The 15,951-nt window shown below is 38.5% G+C and overlaps 1 long non-coding RNA gene across 1 annotated transcript in view; it reads left to right on the top strand.

The window, feature by feature from the left end:
- The window catches only part of LOC113635622, a 42,921-nt gene that overhangs the window by 1,856 nt on the left and 25,114 nt on the right, over positions 1–15,951 (top strand). Inside the window, exon 2 of the long non-coding RNA XR_003438866.2 lies at positions 141–212. This is a non-coding gene — a long non-coding RNA (uncharacterized LOC113635622). The remainder of the gene's footprint in view (positions 1–140; positions 213–15,951) is intronic.

Raw genomic sequence — 15,951 nt, 5'->3', positions numbered from 1 at the left:
TAAAGCTGTTTTGAGACATTGTAAATTACATTATTTATACAAATTAATTGAATAGAATAAACTGAAATGAATTCTTCTTCCTTCTTCTTCTTCTCCTCCTCCTTCTTCTTCTTCTTCTTCTTCTTCTTCTTCTTCTTCAGCCTTATCAGTGATAAAACTAAGTCAGAGACACATGAATCTTGGTCAACTGGAGCACCATCTCCTGCTGGCAGGTAAGTGAGATGGGTTGATCAGACAAATATTCTAAAATTATTTTTTCCCACTCATTTCTTTGGTCGTCCCAAACAGTTTTTTTTTGTTTGTTTGTTTGTTTGTTTTTTTTGCTTTCAACCCTCAAAAACTAACTTTTGTGAACTAGCCCTAGGCTTTTGAGTAATTGGTGTTAAACTATACAGTAGAGTGTGGAACTCAGAGATTGACATTTGTAAACATTATGGGTGTCACTTGGCAATGGTCCTTATTTATTCAAACAGTTGTAACTAATGACTGCTCCCTTGGATTCATATGAAACCTGTGAGGTTTATACAGGAAGAGATTCTGTTGTCATAAGCAAAGTTTGGTCAAACATACGAGACGAAGCTATGGTCAAATAACCCTGAGCTATCAGCATGAAACCTGAATGGTGTGTTCTGCTAGTGACCCACTAATAACTTATCTGCAATCTTACATTTCTACAATCTTACAGATCTACAATTCTTCCTGTACATTGAACACCTGAGAAGTAAATTTACTTTCAATGCTGACAACTGGTCTGATTTGGGACTTTCAACTAGTATCTTTCACAAATAAATCCACAAATAAAAACTTATCTGATTTATTGTTCGAAATCATTTTTCAATATTTTAAAATCCAAATAAAGTGTTATTATTTACTTTTATTTACTCAGAGCCCTGCGATGGGTTGGCACTCCATCCAGGGTGTATCCTGCCTTGATGCCCGATGATGCCTGAGATAGGCACAGGCTCCCCGTGACCCGAGAAGTTCAGATAAGCGGTAGAGAATGAATGAATGAATGAATGAATGAATTACTCAGATTTCTTCCATCAGTGTTCTTCCATTTAAAAACCAGACGTCATCATCCACATCATCCATCAGAGGACAGATTACATAGTTGTAAGCTATATTTGCCAGGTTTTATGTGGCTGCTTATAATTGATGCGTACTGGGAGGTTGGAGTGGCACTACGTTATAGTAAATGTATATGAAATAAAACAAACATAAATTTTCCTCTGTGTCTGCACAAACGGAGAGGCTCATTGGCAGGTCTCGTACTGTGGTTTATCTCAGTGGTAAAGGCGCATTTTAAAAGGTCAACAACGACTGCGGTCACAGTCGAATTTGATTGAATTTTTAATTGCAGCATCATAGCGTAAAATAAAAGAAAGAAAATAAATAAATAAATAAAACTTAATGAGACTTAATGCTTTCTCTTGAACTTTTTTTCTTTTCTGCTTAGCAAAGAACAAATGCGGACAAAATGTTCCCTCGAACACAGCTTTTGGTCCCTGCTTGAGATTTGTTCCCTTCATTCCTCTAATTTACATATTTTATCATAAAGACAGACCAAAGTCATGATTTAAGCTTTTTAATAGGTTATACTATTCAAAACAACCTAAATGTGAGGATCTAGGGATGAAAAGAGAGAAATGAGAAATTAGCAGATGTCATTCGCCAAAAAATGCATAATGCTACCTAATCATGTAATGATATTATAATCTAATTATAATTACAGTGTGATATGGTGATAGTGAAACCATGATAGCCTATTTCATCAAACCAGCATTAAATATATCCATTAAATCAATGGCTGGGTCTCTTAATATCCTCCATTTTTCCATCACCATGTTGAAAAGACATAAGAGTCCAGAACATGATGAACGCCAGTGAATATCAATGAAGGAAATTAGCATTCGTGGATAGGATACTTAAAAATGATAAAAGATCTGGAGTCCTGGTGGCTTATTAATATAAAAGCTTATATCTTATAAATCATTTAGTCCTGTAAGATGAAATGAAATTAAATGTTTAACTGTTGGAAAGAAATTCTAGCCTACAGTATATTTGGTTCATTATTCAGGAAGTGCGCATCATTTTGAAACTTATCACCAGTCAAGTTATCAACCGATTTAAGCTTTGGAGAATAGGATAATAGTTCATTCGTCGATTTATCTTTAGTTGGCACTTTATCGCGTTCGAGGTCGAGTCGGATCAGCGTGCCATGGATAAGATGCCACAGCCCGCCTCTGGGCATCACAGACCCATTCACACACTTACTGTATTCACACCTGGGATAACACCAGGAGGCATACAGAATGTCTGTGGGTCAGAGACCTTTAAAATAAAGCACCAATTTAGCAAAACGTGATATTGTGGTGCCTAGAGGGCAAAACAGGAAGCAGACATGCACATTGCTTGTTACTTATTTATTGTTTTTAATTAACATTGTTAAGGCTTCAAGCTCCTAGACACCAAAGAAAGCAGACTGTGAAATTGTAGTGGGTTAAAATTCATTCATTCATTCATTCATTCATTCATTCATTTTCTACCGCTTATCCGAACTTGTCGGGTCACGGGGAGCCTGTGCCTATCTCAAGCATCATCGGGCATCGAGGCAGGATACACCCTGGACGGAGTGCCAACCCATCACAGGGCACACACACACTCTCATTCACACACACACTATGGACAATTTTCCAGAGATGCCAATCAACCTACCATGCATGTCTTTGGACCGGGGCAGGAAACCGGAGTACCCGGAGGAAACCCCAGAGGCACGGGGAGAACATGCAAACTCCACACACACAAGGCTTAGGCGGGAATCGAACCCCCAACCCTGGAGGTGTGAGGCAAACGTGCTAACCACTAAGCCACCGTGCTCCCCATTTTAAATACTCTTACATTTAAAAATCTAACCAGGGACGATTTGTGAGTTCACTCATAGTCAATCATTTTGGCATAAATTAGCAGATGGTAGCTGTTGTAAACCTCTCGATGATATTCCACTGTCCCCCAAACACATGCTGAGGACTTCCTCAAAACCTCCGACTGACAGATATCATGATTGACAGGTGAACAAATCCTGTTGGTTGGATGTCAGCAAAGCCTTAATGCAGAGTCTCTTAGTACCCAGAGTATCTGAGCAGATATCTTATTAAATAGACAGTAAGGAGAAGGTATTTTCTTACACAAGCATTCTGAAATAAAATCAATGACCATACCTTTCATTTCCCACCATAAACAACTCTGAATTAAGAATTCTGTCTCAGTGGACAGACGGCTCATCTGATACTTATCTTCAAAACCTGAAACTTCTTCAGTGAAAGTTCGGAGCAGGTTTTCTCCAGTCCATAGCCTGGATTTCTGTGCCTTGATCACCGAGTAGATATGAAATAGATTAATATGCTAACTATCTCGCTATTAAGCGGCACAGAGCACTAGGCCTCGAGCGAGAGGAATACATTTCCTCTTAATTAATTCATCCTTTAGAACTTCAGATGGAGTTTTCTGTACAAAGTCTTCTGCCTTTTCTCTCGTTCTGTCCCCTTCCTCTGTCATTTGGTGTTTTTTTCCTTCCCTCTCGGTCATGCCAGACTCCTCCGTTTAAAAGGAGATTTTTCTCTCAGCCTGTGCCGCCTTTGCAGTCTCAGCGGCTGCCAAATGTAAGATTATGGCTTAGCTAATTCAGTTTTATCTCTGTGTGTTCAGCGCAACTTCAGTTTCAATCAGTGTGTGTGCTCAAGCATCGGAAGATGTCAAGCCTTGAGTATTGGTGTGAAAATGAGTGTCCGTTTTCTAATCCAGCCTGGCGAAGGTGGCCAATAAAGGCCAGCGCTCTAAAAAAGGTTAGAGCGCTGGCCAATTAAACCCCGTATTGCCCTTTGGAGTGAGTCGTGATGTCAAGACGTTCACAGTGTGTCTGTATTTCAATATCACCCTCTTTAGCAGGTCAGGAAGGAATCCCAGGCTAAAGCTCTTTCTTAGACGGTAGACTTCATGTCAACTTCTCACCTCATGTTCTCATTATAAAGGCAGCCATTTTGGGAAATGTCCCAAATACTAGAACAGAAATTGTTGTCATCGTTTTCTTTTTAGACGTGTGTCATATGGACGAAATCGAATACGGTAATCCCTCGCCATTTCGCGGTTCAAGTTTCACGGTTCAAGTTTCGCGGCCTCAGTGCATCGCTGATTTTTTAAAAATATTCATCGAAAAATAAAAACGGTTTCCCAGGATGCCAGACAAAGAGAGAAACCCTCTCAGAGGCTTTGTACATACCCACGGGCACTCAGACAAGACACATGATTGGTTCCCGGCGTGAGATCTGAGGTGATTGGCTGCGCATCATCGCATCTTCTCCCAGCTTCTTCCCTTGTTGTATCTCGCCACTCACGTTCACGCTGTCAACTGCATCTCGTGTATTGTTTATTTGTTTATTTGTTTATTTATATGGATCCCATTAGCTGAACGTCTACGCAATCAGCTAGTCTTCCTGGGGTCCACTCTAAAAAAAAAATTACATTACAACAATAACAACATTTCAATCATCACAAATGATAAATATACACATATACACATTACATTTAAATACTTTTAAATGACAGCTTATGTTATTCCAGATGACAATAGCTCTATACAGGACAGTTTTCTTCATAAAATTAGTTTTTGGGTTGGGAGTCATTATATGACCTTTATTTGCCTTTCTGGTGTTATGATTGTGCACAGAATTACTGTACACTATGTGATTAAACAGAGAAATAGGCATTTTCATTGTCAATGTATTATATAATATGGTGCTTAAGGTAACTGTTATTCTTTGGTTTAAAGTGAGCCATGAAAGAGTAGAATACATCTGATCTCTACTTGTTTTAATTGAGCAGCCCAGAACAAGTCTTGCTGCTTTATTTTGCACAAATTGTAGTTTTGTCAAGTCCTCAAAGTCCGTATTGTGTTCTAAATGAACTTTTCGTTAAGCCCTTACGATGCCTCCTAAGGGCCGTGCCCCTGCGAAAGATTCCTCTAGTGAGCCCAAGAGGAAGAGGAAGATGATGACCATCAGTGAAAAGGTCAATCCTAGGGCCAATCCTACTTCGCGGATTTTCACCTATCGTGAGGGGTTCCGGTCCCCATTAACGAGGGATCACTGTAGTAAGTAATATTATATTTCTGTGCATTGCAATCGTAACATTTAGGAAAAGAAACTAATGAAAGTGTGATGTGTTCTGGTTTATGATTGCTCTGATTTTTAACACTAAAACTGTTTTATTCTGCCAGTGGAATGGAAATCGACTTATTATGAATGATTTTATTTCTACAAGTCTGATATCAAATGACCGGCTTTTAATGTGATTTTTAACAGCGTGTTTTTAATCGGACGATTGTTGGATAAGTTTAGTGGTCGAAGCTGGGGGATGAAGGTGATGTGGTTGTGAGATACACCAAGCTACTATTGCTGGGCCCCTGAGCAAGTCCCTCAACTCTTGCTCGTGTACTGTAAGATGCTGTGGATAACAATGTCAGTGCCAAATGCTGTAAATGTAAGATGATGCATTTAAATTTTAGATGCTTATAAACAAGAACTTGAGGCATCTCAGAGAGCAGCAATGTTCAAGATTCATATATTTCTATGAATATATTGCTCCTAGAAGGTTATGTAAAAACAGAAATACTCATGAAAACCTCCAAATTCTTAAAGCCCAGAGAGTCTGCTTTCATACGAGCCTCACTTTGTTGTGAGACGTGACAAAGACTTTCAATGCTGACCACGAACACAACAAAACAAATTCTATTTTTTTTTTTGTCCTCTGTTGAAAAGAGTTTATTTGACTATAATGGACAATGTCACAATTAAACATAACAGCAACACATATTAATTGTGAAATCTTTTCTAGATAGTGTTAGAGGGCTTACATGCGTTAGTCTATAAAGGTGTCCGTGGGATCAGAATACTGATATAACGCACAGCCGTAGATTGTCGATCTGGTGGTCATGTGACCAAGTGGATTACCCACAATGCACTTGAGTGAGCAACATGCTTGTACACCCATGTCAGATTCCAGACAGTATTTTTGTATAATATAATAAATATTGAGAAATTTTCTATCAAGCTGTAAACCTCCCAACTGCTAAACTTTACCAACACCTGTCAATCAATCTTTATAAGACGGAGTCTTATTATTTACTCAAACATTTAGAACTGAGGCCATCCTTAAACATACTCTTGTTTGCCGTAACACGACCGACCCTGTCAATTTAGGACCAACTCAATTATTTTTTTTTTAACTAATACAAAAGCAATAAAATAATATTAACGTGTTCGGGCACCATAATACATCTAATAAATTCATAAAAACAGATCGACACCGCTTTAACTTGGCTCGACGTTCTAGAAAAACTGTGTCCAGCATCAAAATAAGGTTTGCAATGATGCGCCCGAAGGCACGGGTTGAAGACCAAGTCAGTGACGTCACGTACATTGAAACTTGAAAATATATATATATATATAAACCTACCTACCGACCCTTTTTTTTTTTACTGTTACTCTCACTCACTCACTCATTTTCTACCACTTATCCAAACTACCTCAGGTCACGGGGAGCCTGTGCCTGTCTCAGGCGTCATCGGGCATCGAGGCAGGATACACCCTGGACGGAGTGCCAACCCATCGCAGGGCACACACACACACTCTCATTCACTCACACACACACACACACACACTACGGACAATTTTCCAGAGATACCAATCAACCTACCATGCATGACTTTGGACCGGGGAGGAAACCGGAGTACCCGGAGGAAACCCCCCCAGGCATGGGGAGAACATGCAAGCTCCACACACACAAGGTGGAGACGGGAATCGAACCCCGGCCCTGGAGGTGTGAGGCAAAATATTTTTAAGGATGGCCTGATAAATGATTGTTTGCATGGATTCATATTGGATTCATATGAAACCTAAAAAACTTATACAGAATGTGATTCTGACAAAGACAAAGAGACACAAAGATAACTCTCTCAGCAGCTTTAAGTACGAACGAACTAAAAGTTTGCATGGTGCATCTACGTGCTAATCTGTAATCGGGTGATTGATTAAAAAACACCGCCACCGCTGACCAATCAGATTTCAGCAAGAGTCAGGATGTCTTTATTTGTCTAATATTAGACGGAGGTGCATATGGCTAATTTTATAATGTATTCAAACAATTCCATTTAAAATGATGTAATGTACTGGATATCTAATTATATATTTAGATCAATACGAATGTAGAAAAAAAACAACAACAACTGAGACTTATACAACAGCATGTACTGTAGGCACTGGACTATAAATTGGGTAAAATGGATATGACAAATTATTTGTCAGTTACAGGCATCATATTCTCCCTGCGGTCTTCGAGCTCTTCTTAATTTTCTATAGCGTTCAGAGAACAATTAGAGGTTATTGTCTGTTCTTGTCATGCTGAGATGTAATTAAACCAGAGTGGGACCCCTCACTGTGAAATGAGCAAGTGAGCCTGGTGAAAGTCAACAAATCGCTGTATTAAAACCTCACCGAATCGCTAATAGGAATCTTCTCGAATGTGCCGTATGTAATATGATCGTGTCGTATGATCTGATGCAAATGAATCATACAGTAGCTTCAGTCCAGGAGAAAGTTACTCACACTTTCTATCAAGGGAGTTTATTCGATGGAATTCTAACATCATATTTTTATGATATTCCTTGTTTAAAGGGTTTTTTTTTATTATTCTTGTTTTTCTTATTTCTTTATTCAAATGTATTTTAACAGTTGACAAAACAAGTTAAATAAAAGTGATTTGGTACAACGTATAAAGCTACAGTAAAAACAAACAGCCTCCTTATTGTCAGGGTTAAACCAATCGTCCCTGAAATGAAGGGTTAGATTTAGGCTAAGTCGTTTCATGTGAGACTTTTTTTGTTATCAGTGCTTTCGTTGTTGTTGTCATCCTTCGGCTGCTCCGTGTGCAAACACCGTTACCCACAGCGGGTCATCTGATCCATATATTTGATTTATTTTTTGGCACAGGTTTTATGCCGGATGTTTTCCTGATGCAAGCCTCCCATTTTATCTGGGCTTGTGACTGACACTAGGAGTTAATCCCTCTGTGACTGAGCTGGGTTAAACCCAGGGCTGTGGTTTAGAGAGTGTGGGATGCGGTTGCTGGACCACCAGGGACCCTATTAGTGCTTTTTTTTATTAAAAAAAAAAAAAGTATAATTTGGAAGCACAACATCTCAAATGAATGTCAACAAGGTATATAGTAGGGATGTGGTAGCCTAGTGTTTAAGCTGTTGGAATACTGACCGGAAGGTCAAGAGGTTGAATCCCTGGTCCACCAAGGTGCCACTGCTGGTCCCCTTAGCAAGGCCCTTAACGATCTATTGCTCAGTTGTATAAATTGAAATAAAAATCTAAGTCACCCTGGATAAGAGTGGCTGCTAAATGATGTAGATTTTACCTGAAACATTTCATTGGCTATCTAAACAGTGTGTTGTGAAGAATAGCCTGTTTTGTTTTGTTGCCTCATTCATTCATTCATTCATTCATTCATTCATTCATTCATTCATTCATTCATTCATCCATTCATTCATTCATTCATTCATTCATTCATCCATTCATCCATCCATTCATTCATTCATTCATTCATTCATTCATTCATTCATTCATTCATTTATTCATGCCTTCATTCATGAATTTTCCTACAGCTTTTTGGGTTATAAGAAGAATGAATGAATGAATGAATGAATGAATGAATGAATGATTGAAACGAAGACTTGGAAACCTTCACAAGCTAGCTAACAATCTTCATAAGGCAATGTGTAGCTAGCTAATTATTATAATTATCTAATTCCTCAGGCTTTCACAAGTCATCCAGTGACATGCAGACAAAATACAATGTTGATGAAAGTTAGTTTGTATTGTTAGCACAAATTACTGGACAAACATTTAGGCTGGAAAACGATAACATCAAGGCTTAGCAGTATTCTAGCAGGTTGTAGCTAATTGCCAGAGGTTCTGCAGAAATCTAGAGACAAGGCTAAAAATGTAACCTTAAGATATACGTCAGCTAACGGAGTCCATTTTTCCTTATTATTACTTTATGACGCACACGTGTTGCTTCATCGATTCATTCCTTCATTCTCCTTCAGCTTACGCTAGGTATATTTACAAGTCTAAAGACGGAGAGAGGTTAATTTTCTTGTTTCTTCGGTATTAAAAACATATTAAGCTATCTATTATTTAACCTTGATTCATTTTTAATGGTTTACAATTACACGTTCAGGGATACTTTATTATCCTCGAGCACCAGTAAATTCAAGCAGATTAGAGTTCCACACACATCAAGACAGAAACTGTGTCACTGAGACATTAGAGATGAAATCCCTTTATGAGAAAATATAATAGGCATTTAGATTTAATGGTTTTAAAAAAGTAATTATGAATAGTTAACATAGTTAGCTGGTGGAATAGATAACTGGCAAATAGGACTTCGAAATGAACCGATATGATGCATAATAACTTTAATCTGAAAAAGATTAGAAGTGTCTTTTAGTGGTGATTTTATAGTTGGAAAACATCTCGATAATCAGGTTATTGGAATCTTCAGACCTCTGTGGTGAATGTGAAAAGAAGAAAAGATCCTCTTCGAATGTGTATTAATCATAATAATTAGCAGAATAGTGATCTTCAAAGGTATCCAGATTAGTTTTATGATTTCTTTTTTCTCTTTCATGACTTAACAGCTTTTTACGTTACCCACAATGCCATTTGACTACCATTGGTGTAATGAGATTTAGCCTTCACTTCATTTAAAGTCAGATGCCCCTTTTCCACCGAGGCAGTTTGAGTGCCGGTTCGGAGCCAGAGCCTAATTTAGAACCAGTTCTTTTTTTTTCGACAGCCAAAGCACCGGGTCTGAAACAGGAAATGTGGTTCTTAAATAGCACCAAAACATTGTTGGCCTAGACTAAAGAACCGCTTGTGTCAAGGGGCTGTAGGCGGGGCTTCTGCTAGCGCATTTGATAATATAGTAAGTAAGTAAGTAAAGTTTATTTATATAGCACATTTACATTTAAGTGCGGAACAAAGTCAAAGATAAACATAAAATAAACAAAACAGATGATACAATAAAACAATAAAGCATCCAAGCATCCATCCTTCATTTTTAAAGGTGCAAGGAGAATGTCCAGTGGAAGTTGGTTCCAGAGATCTGGTGGATGAAGAAGGAATAAGATGATCTGTGAGATAAGATGGGGCTTGACCATTAAGAGCTTTAAAAACAAACAACAAAAAAATATACCAATGTTTAATACACTTTTACTTTACCGCAATATGATCAATTATCAGCACACATGATAGCAGGGAGCTACATGCTAAGGCTAACCTTTTTTTCTGTGTTAATGGTAAAATAACGTTATGTACTTTCTCGATTACACTTCCGTTTGTATAAATTACATGGAGCTGGGACTCGGCTCTATGATGGCTCTCTAACCGATGGAAAGGCAAACCGGTTCTTAGAAGGTACCCAGTGAAACCAACTTTGAACCAGCACTCGGTTCTTTTTGGTGGAAAAGGGGAAAGAGATACTCAAACAGATCAGGGTCCGAAATTCTAAGAAAATCCTTTAGAAATGTGGGTGTTACCCCTTAAAAGTTATTCATAAAGCATCTTATCCCTTAAAATAGCTTTTAAGGTCAAAAAATGTTTGGAGTAGTGAGGAGGACTTTTAAGGAGGACTTTTAAGAGTTCAACAGAGGAAAATATGTCCAAAAATTGAAGACAGAGAAGAAATGTATTGTAAACAATATTTAATAATGATAGTGAGTTAATAAAATGATACAGATTAGATCGTGTAGGGATTATTTTTGTGACCAATCATATTAGAGATAACATCTCCGACACAGCACAGAAATACCATAGAGACTAATTATAGAATTTCTGCCTCTATGGCATTTCTGTGCTGTGTCGGAGATGTTATCTCTAATATGACGTAATCCCTACATGATATAGTCTTAAATATCTTAATATAGAGACAAAGTGAAAGCTTAGACTATCAGTCTAGTAGACCAGATTTTAATAGCGCTCCTATTGTTTTTTATTGGACAACCAATTACAGACGTCAAAAGAATGTGTCATACTGTAACTAGTAACGGGTTTAGCCCCGAATCCCTTCTAAGATTAATGTTGTTGTATTTTCCCTGCACAGAGTTGCTCAGAGATTTGTCCTAAATCACTCAAGATAAGATTCCTATTTAGAAATTTTTAAGCTAAATTAGGAGCTCTCTGAGATCAGACTTACAATCTTTATGCCCATGTTCTTACCCACTAAGCTACCACATACATAAGTTGTGGCCCATATGGAGATCAAACCTATGACCCTGTGCTGATAACGGTTGAGGGTTGAATCTCAGTATGGGCTAGAAGTTCGGGATATGGTAGCTTAGTGGTTAAGGCGTTGGGCAGATCGGAAGGCTGTGAGCTAAAATCCGAGGTATAGTACACCAAGCTGCCACTGCTGGGCCCCTGAGCAAGGCCCTTAAGCTTTAATTGCTCAGTTGTATAGAATTAGATATAAAAATTATGTCACTCTTTATAAGGGAACCTGACAAATGCTATAAAAACAAAGATAAACTTGGAGAAACTGTCTTATATCTGTGTTGATTCTTGAATCTGGGAGTGCAATGTTCGATCTCTTCTCTACGTCCATGTTGGATTTCTCATTAACATGATGTAGAACGTTGCTGAAAAATGGTGAGTGATAAAAGAAGCTCTTGCTCTTTTGTTTTTAAGAGCTAACAACAAAACACGTCGTCCGTTATCTCTTCTGTTTGAGATTGTGCTTGTTTTTGTTTTTTTTAAAGATTTAAGGTGACAGAGATCCGCTAGCTTCTCACAGGAATGATAAAAATACAGCACCGGCAACCATTAGCGGTGGAATCACTCGACACATTGCACGTGTATCATTCCAAACATATTTAATGTGTTACAAAATGGAGTTTTCCTTTAAGATCAACATTGGATGCTGTTCAGCTCTGTTTTTGGATTGGATTCTTCAACACTTTTGATTTGCTGTTGGCTAAAGATGTGTGCCAAATGGACTCTTGTCATGCCAAGTCATTTGTTTCAGTTTATAACATCAGTCATTGTTTTGTGCATTTCCTGATTCATAATTTTTATTATACCATTAAAATCCGTTCCAGATTCTGCCAAATATGACTCGGAGAGATCTCAGAGCACTTGTAACGCTCAGCTTTGCTTCACTGTGCCATATGTATTGCCAGAAGGTCTAGAGTGGACCTGCTCCAATTGGCACCGTTAGAAAGGCTGTAGGGGCCATGAGGCACTGATACGAATGGCAGCCCGGAGCACGGGGCATGTCAGGAATAAGTGGCTCCCCTAGAGTATCCGAGCAAAGGAACATTAGCCATTTCCCTGTTTTTATGCACTATGATTTGGGTTATTGGGGGACTGCTCATGTGCCCCTGCTGAGGGGGAGGATGGCCTATTGCGTTAAGTAGGGTCTTGTAATACATGGTGCTCTCATCTGAGCATGGCGGAGAGAATTTGGGAGTGCACAGGCGGAATTCTAAACAGGAGGAGGCCGACGATGGGTGAATAATTACAAAGATTGGGTCTTGATTAAAAAAATAGTGGCAGCCATTATACTGCAGGGAGTAACTGCAGGTTCAAGAGAGCAGGAGCAAGTCTGGGGTTAGTGAACCGATTTGTTCAAAAACACGTAAAGGACTTTTTAAGAATGAGAATATTAATGGAAGAATAAATGGAATATCCTAAAGCAGGTGTATATTAAGTGTATAGTTTGAATAATTCACTAATCAGAGGATAAAAAATCATAAACAGCTTTAAATACTCGACTCAGTGACGAAAGAACATCCGTCCTTTCATATTCTCTACCACTTGTTCTACACAGGATGCCATGGTACAACACTTACCGGTACACAAGACCACGTTACGTGCAATACACGACAATGAGAGACAAGTGAAGGACAATAAATACACAGCATAATAAAAACACAGCACAGAAGACAAAATGCAAAGGACAATAAATACACAGAACACTGAAAGCACAGTACAATAAATACACAATAAAGAACACTAGATACACAGGATAATAAATACACAGGACTTTAAATACACGAGATAATACACAGCATAATAAATACAGAGGACATTAAATACACGAGATAATACACAGCATAAATATACACAGGACATTAAATACACGAGATAATACACAGGATAATAAATACACAGGACATTAAATACACAAGATAATACACAGCATAATAAATACACAGGACATTAAATACACGAGATAATACACAGCATAATAAATACACAGGACATTAAATACACGAGATAATACACAGGATAATAAATACACAGGACATTAAATACACAAGATAATACACAGCATAATAAATACACAGGACATTAAATACACGAGATAATACACAGGATAATAAATACACAGGACATTAAATACACGAGATAATACACAGCATAATAAATACACATGACAACAAACACACAAAACTTTCAACACATAGTAAATTAAACAGATAAGACAATATATACACAGGAAAATGAATAAGCAGGATGTTGAATACATAAAACATAAAGTAACGTGTAAGCTTTTGGTTCCTGCAGCAGCAGTAATTATAACAGCAATATTGGCAGCAAAAAGGAACTCTGTTATAAACATATGACTGATATCTGGCTTTGATACTGACTGCTTCAGGGAAGAAACCTCACAGAGCTCTTATTCCACGTTGGTGAGTCAGCTGACCAGGATGCTCTTTTATCATCTCGTTGTATAGTTCTATATAAATAAAGCGAAAGACAAATTACTTCAATTGATGTTTGAGTTGTAAAGTGACCTTGACCGTTGAGAAAGTGGCTACATATCTCAAAAGCTTTAATATTTCAATATTCATTCAGAGAACACCACTGATTACATCCACCTACCTGGAGACATAACAACAAGGGTGTTTTTTAAAAAAAAAAAAAAAAACAGATCGAACAAAGACCGAACAAAAACCATCGTATTGCTTGAACAATCAAAAGGAATTTAATCACTTGAATGAAAAGATTGCTGGTAAGTTTCCGTTCCTTTGTATGGGCAGTATAACTTGAGAAGATGGCTTTGTGGGAAGCAGCAGATTTTTGGATGGTGCGGACTTCACCTCTGGCATGTCGAGCTTTAATTAAACGCCTTTGATGATTAAAATTGAAGTCTTGTCTCTGCCGCTAATTAACCCAGAGGAGCCATCAAAACACTCAGCTTATGCATAAAACACAGAGCGAAGAAAAATTATTTCTCAGCAAACGCCATCAAGGACTTAATGTGCGTGTCGGTTATGGCCTGTTATAATAACTTACAGCAAGCAAATCACTTTCAAGGGATAGCGATTGGTGTCCTAGCCTTATGTTTCTGGTCTTGAAAATTTAATAAGCCATATTGACCCCAATACTAAAAAAAACATACGTATGACCGTAAATGGTACAAAAACGCAGTGGGAAAACTAAAGGTTAAATTTACAGCACTAAAATGAGAAATCAGGAAAGACAGGATGAAGTGCTCAGACAGCTCAGTTACACCCTGAAAACAGGAACATTTTCCTGACTGGTTTTCATTCATTCATTCATTCATTCATTCATTTTCTACCGCTTTATCCGAACTTCTCGGGTCACGGGGAGCCTGTGCCTATCTCAGGCGTCATCGGGCATCAAGGCAGGATACACCCTGGACGGAGTGCCAACCCATCGCAGGGCACACACACACTCTCATTCACTCACGCATTCACACACTACGGACAATTTTTCCAGAGATGCCAATTAACCTACCATGCATGTCTTTGGACTGGGGGAGGAAACCGGAGTACCCGGAGGAAACCCCCGAGGCACGGGGAGAACATGCAAACTCCACACACACAAGGCGGAGGCGGGAATCGAACCCCGACCCTGGAGGTGTGAGGCGAACGTGCTACCCACTAAGCCACCGTGCCCCCCTGGTTTTGCTGACTGTAATTTTTTTCTTACCGAAACGTCACACCCGTCATCATTGAAACAAATACATCGGAAATGATTGTGACTAAAATGGATCCAGCTTTATTTCCTCGAATAACAAAGAAATATGGCTCAGCTTCTGACAAACCGATAAATTAACAACACATCTAGTCAACCGTAGACATCGTCACTAAAGCTCTACAGAAATTCGGATGTAGATTTAGATCCCTAATGACCACACCAGAAAAGACAATGGGAAGAAAATTCTCTTTGGGATGAGATGACATGAGGAAGAAATATTACAAGGAACCAAACTCCTTCCTCTTCTTGTGTCTGATGCCAGATAGAAGGATTATACAATTATTTTCAGTATACAGATAAACAGTAGTGTACTGAAAGGTACAGTTTAGTATTAGCAGACTGGGAGTCCTATAACGAGCACAGGCAGTCAGTCTTTATGCTTCTAACGGCAGATTTTATTTACAAATCTACAGTGAGATTATTAACTGAAACATGGCTATACATTTTTTTATGCGAAGTGCAATATTTAGGATATCCATGTGGGACCAACCAAAGCAGTAGAAGGTGAGTCACCTTAAAGCATAGAAAGTTTCAAGCTGAAGTAGAAAATAAAGAAAAATCAGGACTGTACACGCTTGGTACACGCTTAATGTACACGCTTGGTATTCCCATGCAGTCGTCTATCCGTTTATCCGAGTACTAACCAGGCCAAACCTTGATAAGTTTCTGAGTTCAGTAAAGGTAGGGCAAAACAAGCTTGTTGTCCCCCGTTTTTCATTCCAATTTGGTATCTTCTCACTTCCAGCTCTATTACAGTTACCAACCGAGGAGTGTGAAGGCTCAAGCGTGTTTCTTCCAATCCAGTCGACCACATCTTTTTCGA

The sequence above is a fragment of the Tachysurus fulvidraco genome, chromosome 17 (assembly GCF_022655615.1).
Source record: "Tachysurus fulvidraco isolate hzauxx_2018 chromosome 17, HZAU_PFXX_2.0, whole genome shotgun sequence".
NCBI lineage: Eukaryota > Metazoa > Chordata > Actinopteri > Siluriformes > Bagridae > Tachysurus > Tachysurus fulvidraco.
This window is presented reverse-complemented; position numbering and strand designations above follow the sequence as displayed.